The 13,658-nt window shown below is 40.3% G+C and overlaps 1 protein-coding gene across 1 annotated transcript in view; it reads right to left on the bottom strand.

The window, feature by feature from the left end:
• Nucleotides 1–13,658, bottom strand: part of LOC111670271 (double-stranded RNA-specific editase 1-like) — a 36,747-nt gene that overhangs the window by 11,056 nt on the left and 12,033 nt on the right. The gene's annotated exons all lie outside the window — the stretch shown is intronic.

The raw sequence follows: 13,658 nt of genomic DNA, 5'->3' as shown, positions 1-13,658 counted from the left end.
CCTGTGGTTAACACACAAGCTCAAGAGCTTTATTCTACAACATAAAATATGTCAGTAAATATCCCGGTTGTGATTTCTGTAAGCTTTTACATCAAGTTTGAAGTCGATCGGATGGTCGGTTGTTGAGAAAATCAGACAGAGGAAAAGATTTCTCCGTGTATTAGTTGGGTAAATTCACACAAAACTTTTCTTGGTAGAACCAATCCATCCTCAGTCCCACTTCTTTTGTTCATATATCACAACACCTCATCACCAAGCTCATTCTCCCCTTTAGCAAGCCCCCTCCACCTCTACTCTGCCTAAGGCTACTCCTGTCTGACACTCCTGGTACTCGTCTCACAGGCTGATAAGAGACACTGAGCTGCCATTATTTCCTCTAGTCTAATCAGGAAACTGTCACTCAGCCTGCTATCCCTAGACATAAATAAACAAGCTGTGGCTGGCAGAAATGACATGATAATTATTGTCAATTTGCAGAGATGAGGGCAGCAGGTTTCACTCCTCTGGTCAGCTGCAGTGCTCTAAGGTGTATAGGGATCTGTCTGGTTGAATGGACTAACCCTGGTTTCTCATCTTCCATATATAGGAAAAACTAAAGCTCGACTGTGCATCACCGACGTCCCGCTTCATGATGGTTGGATTTCAGAAAGAAAACAGGCTTCACTCTTCACTATATGAGCGGTACAAACTCAAAAATGTTGGGGAGGCTGGATTCATTCTTAGGCCAAAGACATTTTTACTTTAACTGTATATTCCTGCCACACAATGGCAGTGTACCAAACAAGATAAATGTTCCATGTTCAACAATCGGAACGACAAAAAATATATACCTCTAAGACTATGTGTCTGGTTTTTAAGCAAGAGAAAATACCTTCGCCAAGGCCAAACAATTGCATGTGTCAGTGAGACCCAAATTATTATCTGGATATGCATCAAATTGTATAAAGTCATACATCTCAACTACATAAAAATGTGCGATTTATTACAGCAAGATCCGAACATTATTTCCTGAGAAACTGACAAAAATGCCCATCTCACAATGTTAAGGAGTGATCTGGACCCTGGATCTGCCCCTTTAACCAGATATGTACCAAAATGTAATGAGTTCATCGCCACCCTATGTCTCATCCTGCCAACAATTTGGTACAAATCAGTTCAGTACTTTCAACTGTCTACTGTCAAATAAACAAGCTAGAAGAGCGCTCAAGAGAGGACAGACCTCCGGTAAGGCCAATATCAAACAAAATACACCAGACTTCAAAGAAAAGAAATTAAAATTCATTGTAAATGCAACAGATCTGCCCAAAAAACGTAATGGGTTCATCACTGGCAGATGCCCCATCCCTCCAACAAACAAATCTGTTAAATACATAATCCTGCTGACAAATAAACAGACATAAGCATTTAAAGGTAGATACAAACAGTTCTGGTAGATGTGAGTCGTACTTCAGCACCATGGACAGTTCTGAAAGTCAAAGAGAAGAGCCTGGGAACCAAGGACGATGAAATGGCTAATCAGTTTACCTCTATAGGAAGAACAGGGTAAAACTCTGAAGGAGACTGACAGGAAAGGTTTCATACGCGGTCTGTATAATGGCTCGTCTGTGGGCAAGTAAGGCTTCCTGCCCTGCAAACACTCAGCTGTGTGGCATCAAACATTAGACACGACAATGTTAGCACGCGTCTCTGGCTCCATTTAGACGGGTGGAAGGAGAATAGGGCTGAGGTTGCCTTTCTCAAGATAATGGAGGAAGAAAATTAACCCAGAGGAAGTAAAATGTCAAAAAATTGAGTTGTCAGGGCAGACCCAACACAGTTTTGAGGGTTTGAAAATGATATTATAATTATTCAAAAAGCTTGTTTACCTAAATATTTACTGGATCACGTTTATGTTGTGCATACTTGTTGCCATTTGCTACAGGACCCGATTCCTCCAATGCACACAGTGTTTCATAGGCTTTAATTCAAAGCACCATCAACAAATTGGAAAGAGAATGCGGTTGTGGAGGATAAACAGCCAACAGCAACAGGAAGTGGCAGGTACATTAAAGAAATCCGTGGCCTACCATCCATGTCATATGGAGGATCAGTTTATCAGACAAGCAGGACAAAATGAATAAAAAGCAATTTACGCTGCCTACTTTCACACTCCTGCAGAGCATGCACCACAGCACACTAAACACAACAGCCCTCACTACTGAACACATTTACACACTCGTCACTGTAGCTTCCAGTCAGCCCTGAAGAAGTAGTGCTGCTTTTCTTTCAAGAAACTAGACTCAAGAAGTCTCAGAGATTTTTTTAAGTCTTTTGAGTCTCACACTAAGACTGCGGATCTCGCAGAGTCAGTATTTGCAAGACTGGATTCCTTTGAGATTATTTCCCATCATGCTTCTGGTGGAAATTTACAGGTTATTGTTATCATAGTTATTACATAAAGTTAGTAACAACACTTATATTTATCTGCCCCTAAGATGACTGTGTTTGGACTTTGTATTTATGATTGTCGACAGTGTTCACGTCATTGAACGTCGCTATCTGCCTGAGCCAAGACTAAAATCTTATTATAATTACAAACATGTTTGATTTTATTGGAACATCAAGATGAAAAAAGATGAAGTAGGCAGGACTTGGGGCACAGCTAAGAGCGGTGACTGCTTTGTTGTGACATCACAAAGTTCTAGAAGTCCTGGCAGCTGGTTTTAAGGCTCAGTTTCTGAATACAGGTTGAGCGCTATGATACTTTCATAGTATTAACATAGAACCCAGACCTGATCTATAATCAAACCACACATGGACATCTACCTTTATTTTTTTTTTAGTATGGGACCTTTAAATACATTTGGGGGAAATGAGGTATGACCTCAGGGGTTTTAGCCTCTTGTGCAGCCCTCAGGACATCCCATTTTACAAGACCAGAGAAGAATCTAGACACTGGTGTTAACTAGCATGAGCCAACAGTGGTAAGTGGATTTTTGGTTCTGGAGGGAAGTTACATTCACAGCCGCAGAGACAAACCTCCTGCAAACAGCTGTCAGAGAACTCTTTTAGTGACCTAATGCAGATGGATCGATCCTAAGGAGAAGCAGGGGGAAAAAAAACCTCGGCCTCAAACATGAGACACGGACAAAGGAAAAAAAAGAAAAAAACATGTATTGAATATTGCTGGCAGCTCTGCGCTTTTCTTGCACAAAAACTCAATTTTCTCCCCATGAAATGACATTTGGAGACGTGCAGAAATCGGACCCTGACGGACCAGGGTGTGACATATTGATAGTGCAGGGAGAAGTGATGAGATGGTGGATGGGAGGGAAGAGACAGAGGGCAAACCTGGATACATTGGAGGCAAGTTTCTGTCTCTATCATACAGTCAATATAAATAGCAAAACTAAAAAAAAAAAATTACACACGCCACAATGAAGCTGCCCGAAAACAAATAACTCTCCACAATGTACCACAATGTAAATGTAATTAACTTTGCAAAAAGTTATCACTATAAGACATTTCAGTGAAGTTTGTTCAATTCAACAAGATCATTGGCCGACCTTTTCAGTCTGCAAGCTACAAACAGAAAGCTGATTAACCTGCATCACGCCGGATGTTTCTGTTTTAAACCCACTTCAGGAGCCAGAGAAAAACGTGACATTTACAGCAGATTACGAGGAAATCAAAACACAATCCGTCTAATGTAACTAATATTTAATCACACATGGAAATAAAAGAATGAGGCAACGGGTGAGGTTAGAAATAATGGTGTAAATTAACTTTAACACCATATTGTTGTTGATCATTACCTCATGTTTGGTAAAAAATTGTCTCATGTGCCTTAAGGGTTTTCTATGAAAGCCCAAACAACAGCAGCATCAGGTTCTTGGTCTGCTCGCTTACCAAGGCCCTTCTCCCTGATTGGTCTGGGGGTCTGAATACTTTCTGAATGCACGGTATACAACAAAACTGAGTACACCCTTGGGCAATGTCAAAAAATGTTAGTCCTGACTTTTCTGAATTCGCTCAGTCCACGGAGAAATGCACACAGCCTGTATTCAGAAACTAAGCCTTAAAGCCAGCCGTCTAGACTTCCTGAACTTTGTGATGTCACAACAAAGCAGTCGCCACTCTAAGCCATGCCCCAAGCCCCACCATTCACAAGAGAGACTCTTGCTCTAAGCCGGAGGGAGGAGATGTAAAACTTCACCGAGATGGTTTTTTGGTACGTAAAACCACAAATATATCCTCTTATGGATCAACACTTCAAATAAAACACCGGAGTGAAAATAAATATAAATAAATAAAATCATAAAATATGGGACCTTTAATAGTTTTTGGAAACAATGGAGGAAGTTAGCCAGAGAAACTTTGCTATACAGCTCTCTAATTTAGCTGTGTTGCACCAGCGATGCTTAAGTACTGCCTCCCAAGGACACGCTCTGGCGCCAGACATCTTTCTAACATTTTCACAGGGACTCTGTGAAATCTTTATGACGGCTTTAATTTGGTGTGTGGCCCTGGCAGTAGCTGCAGGGGCAGGGCCAATGCTGTATCAATTGCACACGCTAATATAACACACTTAACCAGCAGGGCTTCCTTTCAGACCACCGCACTGCCCCCTCCTCCCCTCCCAGAGACATTTGTGCTGCAAACTATTCAAACCACTGTAGTGCCCACCCCCCAAGGAGAAGCTGCAGTCTTCCTGAAGGTAAAGCAATTAAGTGGATTATCTCCTTCCATACTGCAGAGGAGACGGAGAGAGAATGCTTTGACAGTGCTTTGTAAATGAAGCTTCGGGGTGAGTGACCACAGGAGTCACTTATGAAATAAAGCTCATGTATTCAGCTCAAGGTTATCTGAGGTATGATCACATGGAGGCTGGTGTTTCCTGTCGCAGTTCAATGATTTCTCGACCCAAACCCACAATACAAAACACAATACGATACGATAAACGATATTATAAATGTTAGACACGATTCGACACAATATTTTACGATACAAGAAGCGATACACATGATACTATACGATACGATACGATACGATCTGACGCAATGCAATACAATACGAGAAACGATACAATACGATACGATACGAGGAACGATACACACTATGCTATACAATATCGGAAATGATGCACTCTGGCTGGCGCTACTGCTGCTCCGAGCACAAGTTACAACCTCTTGTACTGTAAATCCAACAAAGGCTGAAGCTCTTGGCAAGACTGGTAAGTAAACAACTGTTAACGTTAAGGTTAGCTATGTACGAATAGCAATAGGTCCTTCAAAGGAACACTCCAAAGATATCAATTTGAGACGACAGGTTTTGAAAGTTCAAACGAGTGAAAAATAAAAAATAAAAAGAGAAATGCAGCTTTTCATATTCAGTAACAACCATAACAAAGATCTAAGAGACTCGTGTGACAGTTCCTGACCTTAGTAGTCACGTTTCAACTGTTAGAACTCTATTTGATGTAGCTAACTCCGCTGTTGGAGTTATTGAAAGTCACTCTGCATCACTGTGCTGCCTGTGTGACAGCTGCTTATTGCTGCCGCCTCTGACCAAGGGGTTTGTTTACTTTGCGTTGAGCTCCGTCATTTTCCTGACTTTCTTTTTATTTTTCATAAGTTCTAAGAAGATGGGCATGAGAGATTTCAGGTTCTGCGCCGGCACTTGCTGACCCTTCTCCACCACATTCTCTCCGCATCACCGGCCTCGCCACGCACAACAGATGGCTATCGCTGTTCTCTTCACCCCCCCGGTCAAGGCCGGGGCCAGGTCCTCCGCTATCTCCGAGAGAGAGAGAGAGGGGGGGAGGGAGGGAGAGGGAGAGGATGGAAGGATGGGAAGCTTGGGGCTGATGTTGAATTTCACACCCCACGGCTTCAGGATTAGTGAGGCCAGGAGCTGACGGACAGGCGTGTGCGGAGGTGGAGGGTGGGAGGTCGGTGCCGTCTACTGATGCCTAACGAGCAGGGCATGTCTGCGTATGCTCCAAAGTTACCGTCCACACTCTGTGCTCTGACAAACTCTGGCAGCATGAATGTTAATGAATGCTGCTTTTACTGTTTTTCCACAGATAATCACCTTTCTGTTGTTTCTATTGTCTCTTAAAGGCAAACACAGAGTCGCATAGATTACTAAATATGAGCAGGACCTAACACTGTTGTGTGGTCCGTTTTGATTTGGTCATCACTCTAACATGTTTCTAATTGGAGGAATAACACTTGTTGCAACCATCCCCTGTTGCAACCGCAGATTGCAGTGAACATAATACTTCATGTTGTGGAGAACAAGGAAACATCACAGATTCTATATAAGAAATAAACAGAGTAATAAGTGACTGTACATATAATTTACTAAATGAGAAAACATTTAATGTTGAGGTAAATTCTGCTGCTAATTCTGTAAATTTACTGAATTTTGAATGCGGGTAAATACCTGCGATGGAGTATTTTTTATTATTACTTTTATCTATAGTACTACTGCCACGACTGCTTCTGACATGTTTCTTCAGTTGAATACGAGCAGAAATGTGGTGGAGAGCTTATCTCATTAAAGCAGAACAAGAGTATTTCAAAAACACATCTTGCCTTAGATCTACCTTATATTAAAAGTCAATATTAGTAAAACTGATACTGTCTTTGACGCTGTGTTGCTGCCGCCTCTCTAGCTGTCTGATGGGGTACTTTGATGGACAGTGGGGGTGGGAGTGTGTGTGTCACAAGCCCCAAGCCTTCTGGGTTATCAGCGGAGCTTCAGGCCAAACCATGGCTGCAGGGCGAAGTGGGGAGAGGAGGGTAAGGGGGAGGTGGCTTGCTCTATCAACTCCTCCGCATCACGGGGAGCGGTGGCTGTTTGCCAGACAGAGATCTGCGGCTGCGCTTTTGGCACGACAGACACATCCCTTCGCGGCGGCATGCCGTACATGCCTCGCGGAGCACATCGGCTTATACCTCGTCTGAAATTCACTTTCGCTCCCAGTAGATTAAACTCACACTTCACTTCATCTCGCAACACCCTGCTTAGTGGGACATGGAAATGATGGGCTTCTTATTCTCCCTGCATGCAAAGTACGAACAATAGCTCCATTTTATTTTAAACATTAATACTGTTTACCACACTCTCCATGAATAACAGTTACAGCTAAATTGAATATTCCCCGGTGGGATAAAAAAAAAAGAAGAAAAATCACAGTGCATCAGCTGCTTTGGTATTTGGTGGCGACAGGTGAAATTTGAATTAATGTGAGGATTAAGTGTGCTTGAGTTTTGCAGCCAGTTCCTGTATTGGCAGGTGTTTGCAATCATGCAGAAGAGAAGAGGAGCAGAGTAGAGCTGTGCCTCAGGACTGAGCAGTATCACAGGACGCTACAACAAAAACTAAATACATGTACATCTGACATTTACTGAGAGATGAAGAAAATGCTTTTGAAAGGGTACTAAATGCATTTTCTCCTTCATTTATTTTAAGTGCCACATTAAGCTGATAATAATGGGAATATGGCGAGAAAAAGTAGGAGAGACTGGGGACATTTGCATTTCTCTCAGTTACTCAGAGACTGTTTGTTCTAGACCAATCAAACTTTTATATATTAAACTTACATCTGTCTGCTAATTACCCATACTATGTAAAGATGATTACATATGACATATCGTTCACCATATTTATTTGAATTGAGGAATTCAGCTGCTGCAACTGACCCCAACCCTGGTGACGGTTGCAACATGGATCAGGGATGGCTGCGACATTGAAAAAAGAAGGACTATTTGTTCTAGACCAACCAAACTTTTATACGTTAAACTTACCTATATTATTTAAAGATGATCACATATGACTACGAATTTATTCACAATATTTATTTGAATGGAAGAATTCAGAGGTTGCAGTGGACGGTTGCAATATGGATCAGGAATGGTTGCAACACATTAGAAATACTTTAAATTTCACCAAACACCTTTTGCTTTTTATATCTATAAACATAGTATTATAAAAACATGCATATGCATTTACAATAATACAACAATATAACAGTATTATTTATTTATTTTGTAATATTTATCAAAAAACAGTTACTGAGTTTTGTTTTGCATTGAACAACCAATTTATTCATTTTATAGCTTATGATAAACAGAACAGGTAAATATATTATAGAATCATTAGAGGCTAACAAAATAATTCACAAAGTTACTTGTTTGTATTTTCTTATTCGTTAAAATGCTATCGGAAAATTAGCTGCATATTTTGGACTACAATGTTGAAAAACACCGTTGTGTCGCAACTGCTATCAGCCATGACTTAACCGTGTGCTAGCTAGATAACTGAACTTGATACATGCTAACCATGTGACTTAGAACTAAGTCGGTAGTTCATAGTAGTTTATATCTCCAAAACCTGGCAGCAGGGTCTAGCTGAGAGCGCCATCACTCTAGCATGTTTGTAATTGGAGGAATAAGACTTGTTGCAACCGTGCACAGTCTCCCCCACAACAGAACTACATGATTGTAGACTTCACCATGAAGGTGTTTATTCATTCAAGAGGAACTAACAGTGATTCTATCTGTTAAGATTTCTGTGCAGACGAAAACGCAGATTTATACATTATTTATGTTATTACGAGAGGTAAGGTACAGGAATGGCAGAGCACTAAACAATACATGCACTCTGTTTTTTGGAAAATACACTACTATTAAAAACAGCATCTAATCTCTAATTATTTAATTTGTATGCCGTAATTACAGCAAGCTCGTCCATGAGAAATGACGTCAGCCACAGCAACTCTTATTTACTTTTAGTTAGAAACTTTAAGTCCAATTTAGGAGTAGACATAGTAATACATTTTAATCATTTTGACTACATATTTTTTGCTATTTGACTCCCTGCAGTAAGTTACATAATGAAAAGGTAAAGAAGACACATCTGTGAAGATTCTCCAAGAGCTTTATTAAGTCTTGCTTTAGGTTCTTAAAGATGTTTCACCTCCTCGGTCGTGAAGAAGCACGTCAGATCAGAGGTGAAACATCTTCAAGAAACTCAAGCAAGACTTTTTTTTTTTCCATTTTTGTTTTGGTATAAACAACAGCTAAAGACCTTAAGTACAAAAATTTACACCAGAAGTCTCTTTCTATTTTTTCTCCAATTAAGAATGCTAATTAATAAAATCAGATAAACACCAAAAAAGCACATAAAAAACACAGCAACTACTAAGATGAGATAAGATTCTCCAGCTTCACTTCTAACCTGCATGATTATGAAGAGCACAACAAAAACAGAGCAACCAGTCGCCCTCGGGGCTTCGTCTGACCCTATACCCATGAGGAGAACAGACAAACAGCAACACTGCTCCAAAGTCAGTGTTAAGCCACAGTCCTCTACCAGCGCACTACCGACAGACAGCGGAGCGGAGCGGCTGTAGATATCATACCTTTGCGCTCGGAGCGTTTCTTTCTCCGCCTCCTGAACCTGCGGCGGATCAGGCAGCAGAAAGCCGCTGTGCCGTGGGAGCTGTCCAGCAGCAGAGCCATGGCTGATGCCTTCCTCACCCCTCAGCCTAATGTTGAGTATAGAGCCACACTGTGCCTACACAACTTTGGACAGAGGGTGGGAGTGAGGGGGGAGGGGTAGCTGGTCTAACAGGAGGCTGCTGGCACATTGATTCGTAGTGGTTTAATGGCTGTCAGATAAATGGGCTAGGGATGTCTCCTCCCTCTGTCAGCCGCTCTCCGCTCTCTTCCCACCCCCCACTCTCAAAGCCACACTCTGGGCTGTGATGGCCCAGGAAGTAAAAAATACCAAAAAGGACCTATTGAATATGCATGTGACACTTCATGAGGCAAGTGTTTAGAGTAGCTGCTAAACACAGAGGGAAACAGCCCGAACATTAAACATTAAAGGTCCCATATAGAATAAAGGTAGATGTCCATGTGTTGTTTGATTATAGATCAGGTCTAGCTTCTGTATTAATACTATGAAAGTATTAAAGCGCTCAGTCCACATAGAAATGCGCAAACCTGTATTCAGAAACCGAGCCTTAAAACCAGCCGTCAGTACTTCCTGGACCTTGTGATGTCACAACAAAGCAGTGTTACTAGCCTTAAGCCCTGCCCCTCTGGACTCACCATCCAATTTGCAGGATTTGGTTTCTATGAGCGTTTACCTGATATCTGCTATATGTTTATTGGCTCACTCAGAAAACAGTCAGCCAATCAGAATAGTTTCCTTGTTTTCTTTCAAGAATGTTGTAGCTTTTTTGATGCCTGCAAGTGGCTGAAAATCAGTGAATGCAGCTTTAACACTGTGCTGTTCCCAACCGAGAGGGCCAACAAATCATTTGCAAAACAGTACGAATTCGGTGTAATTTTTTTTTTCAAAGAAAATATAAATGATATTTTTAAATGTGTTAAAACAAAATTATCTTTAGAAAAAAATCAAAAATGTGTGCGTGGTAGATTATTGACTCCAGTGGAGGAAAATTTGACCCATAAAAGCCCCAATATCACTTGATTTTCACCGTTCTTTTCTCTCATAAGTGTCTCACCTTTGTAGAGGCGCAGCACTAAATCAATGCAGCACAGTAATGTTAAAGAAGCTTTGTGTGGGGTTTGGAAATATCTGACTCCAGTTCCTAGAAAAGACTCACAATGTGGATGTAGACACATACGTGGAAGGAAAACTGTTAAGTAACGCTTGCTTCGACAGTTTGAAAGTCAACACTGCCCCCTTGTGTTCTCTACTAGAAACACAGCTCAGACACTTGCAACACATTTTCCTCATCACTCTGGAATCATAATGATTATTATGGTATATATTAAATAAGAGAAATTAAGATTGTTGCTAAGATTGATGCTCCAATTTCTGGGTCCGGTTGCACAAAACACCTTAAGTCTGAGTTAACATTTCCTTAAAATAAAAATAGTAGCACAAAACACCCTTAAAGGTCTCCTTAAAATGTTGACAGAAGTACTTAAGGTTTTCTCCTTATCTTGGTCTTAAAATTCAGGAATCACTTAGTGACCAAAGTGAGGGGGAAAGGCTAAAGGTACCTGTGACTCTATCTTAACTGCAACATGGTGAGTTTATGGGGATAAATTAAGAAAATGAACGTATCCCAGGAAGAGTGGGAGAAACCCTTAACAATCCCTCCATTTTCTGAATGATTTTTCTACAGTTTCCTGCTAAAGATCTTTCTGTTCAGGTATAGACGAGGTGTTTCATGCTGAGACAGCAGAACGCTCCTTTAGTGTAGTGTTTGCTTCCCAAAAGTAATAACAAGTATCATAAGCTAATGCCAGCAAACGGTCTCCATGGAAACAGTAGAATTGTACCTTTACCTTAGTAAAATCATCAAATTCATCAACTTAGGAAACCTTTTAAGAGATTCCACCCATAAGGAACTAAGTAGAAATTAAACCTTAAGTGTCATACTGAAGTAGAAAAACTCATCCTAAAATATCTGTATTATAGTTTGAAGTGAACTTGTGTGTCTGCAAACTGAGGCAGTCAGTGAAACCTGCGATTACAGTGAGCAGCCTGTAGGCGGAGCTGCTGTGCTTCACATCACAGTGGGAACAGGCACAGATTGAACTACATGTGATATTATTCCTTCTTTCAACACTGTTAGCTCGCCTCCCATACTTCTGTGCATCTTAATGTTCATCACAGCTGAAGGAATATTTCAGCACAGTCTGTAAATACTCTGATCATTCATTCATATTAAAGGGTTAGGGTTATGGCTATGATGTCTTTTTAAAGGCTATACATGAGATTTTATGCGATATGTGTAAAAAGCAGGTTGTATTATTCTCTAATGGGCTTTATCAGAAATATTATAATAACTAAAGAACGCAAATACTTTATAGTAACGTATCATTCTTCACAGATAGACATCATTATTTTACTCAGCAGGCATCAGAGGGTGATTTTGTACAGAAGGTTAGGACCACAAGTGTTTCTTTCTAAAAAAAAAAAAGAAGAATACTGACTTTAACCCAGAGGGAAAAAAAATTCACATGTGGACCTAATCCTCTTCTGTACATTTCTTTTGTTATTATGTAGAATTTAATTTCAGAGAGATCAGTTAAATATTGAGCAATGGTGGCCTGGAAATTATAACCAAGTATCTTGACATTTGAAAATAGAACAATATTTTTTTTTTCAAAAAAGTCATGATTTTATTTGTTTACACAAGGAATATTATGGAACACTATGACTTTCTTGTTCATAATGATTTTGTTTGTTGTTATGTCTTTCTGAATACAAATTTATTTATTTATTTATTTATCTAACAATTTATTTATTCATTTACCCATTCATTGTATTGACTCTCAGAAATGAACCAACACACATTTGAAAGCTGAATCACAAACCTTAAACCTTTAGCTACAGGCTAAACAAGCTAGCAAGCAACTGAAGCAAACATGCTAACCAGTTATTCAACAGTTTAAAACAAGTTGGGAACAATATGTCAATCTATAAACCTGATAAAAACTACCACAGTAAGCTGCCAACAGTGACTAGCAATAGCAGCCTATTCAAAATACTGCCATCCCTAAACTAGCCAACAATTTGAACGTCCACATGATCCTCAACATATCTTTGCCCAAAAATAGGAGAATGTTGAAATAATTTTCCAGGACATTTTACTTTTTAAGGGAACCCTGGCTATGTACCACAATCCACCCTGATGCCCACAGCACACAAATTAAACAAAGAATATGTTCTGCTTGGTTTGGGCTTTCCTCCCTCAGCCTGAAACAACACACATAATCCAAAACTAACACACGCCAGTACTGAGTTACACCACAGGAGTTCAGCGGCGCTTTAATCAGGGTTACCCAAATCAAAAACTACCTCAGCCAGCCTGGTGATTAAGTCAAGCTTTAGATTTTAATCAAAGAAAACATCCGCGTGTGTTTGGACAAGGACGGGAAAAACAGCAGCGGGAGCCATGGTCGCGCTGAGAGACAGAGTAAACAAATGGACTCATTTCACTGTCCATTACACAATTACACTCACATCACGTACTGTTTCGTTTCCTAATGCATGCAATTATTTTCTTTACTGCTTTTGGTCCTTTTTATCTTGTAAACTCAGCTTAAACATTTTAAATAAAAAACTAAATTACTGAACATATAAAGAGCCTGAGGGGGCGCATCTGCAGTCAGTTATTTGAACGTGACGTGTCCTCAATGTCAATCATGTCTCAGCTGTATACTTGTTAGCATGTATACAGTGTAGCAGCTTGATGGACAAGGTCAGTTAACGTTACACCAGCAAACAGTGTGATCTGATCTTTGTGATCAATCCATTGGGTATCATTTGGAACTTCCTTACAGCCGGCCTCTCCTGTAAAAGACGAAAACTGATTTCAGCACCAGGAGCTGTCCATAGCACCATCTCCTAGACAAGTATCACTTGGATTGTCTAGACATAGAAAGTATTGATGACGAAATGGTATGGTAATGTGATAAGGGATGGGATTTACATTAACTTCATATCATATTTTATTATATTATTATAGAGCAGATCTAGGTTCTATATCAATACTGTGAAAGTATCAAAGCGCTCAGTCCACAGAGAAATACACACAGCCTGTATTCAGAAACTGAGCCTTAAAACCAGCCGTCAGTACCTCCTGGACTTTGTGATGTCACAACAAAGCAGTCACCGCCTTT

This window comes from Seriola lalandi, unplaced genomic scaffold, assembly GCF_002814215.2.
Source record: "Seriola lalandi dorsalis isolate HSWRI2012SDOR001 ecotype SW California unplaced genomic scaffold, Sedor1 jcf7180002054850, whole genome shotgun sequence".
NCBI classification, from domain to species: domain Eukaryota; kingdom Metazoa; phylum Chordata; class Actinopteri; order Carangiformes; family Carangidae; genus Seriola; species Seriola lalandi.
Note: the sequence above shows the minus strand (reverse complement) of the source record. Positions and strands in the feature narration are given on the sequence as shown.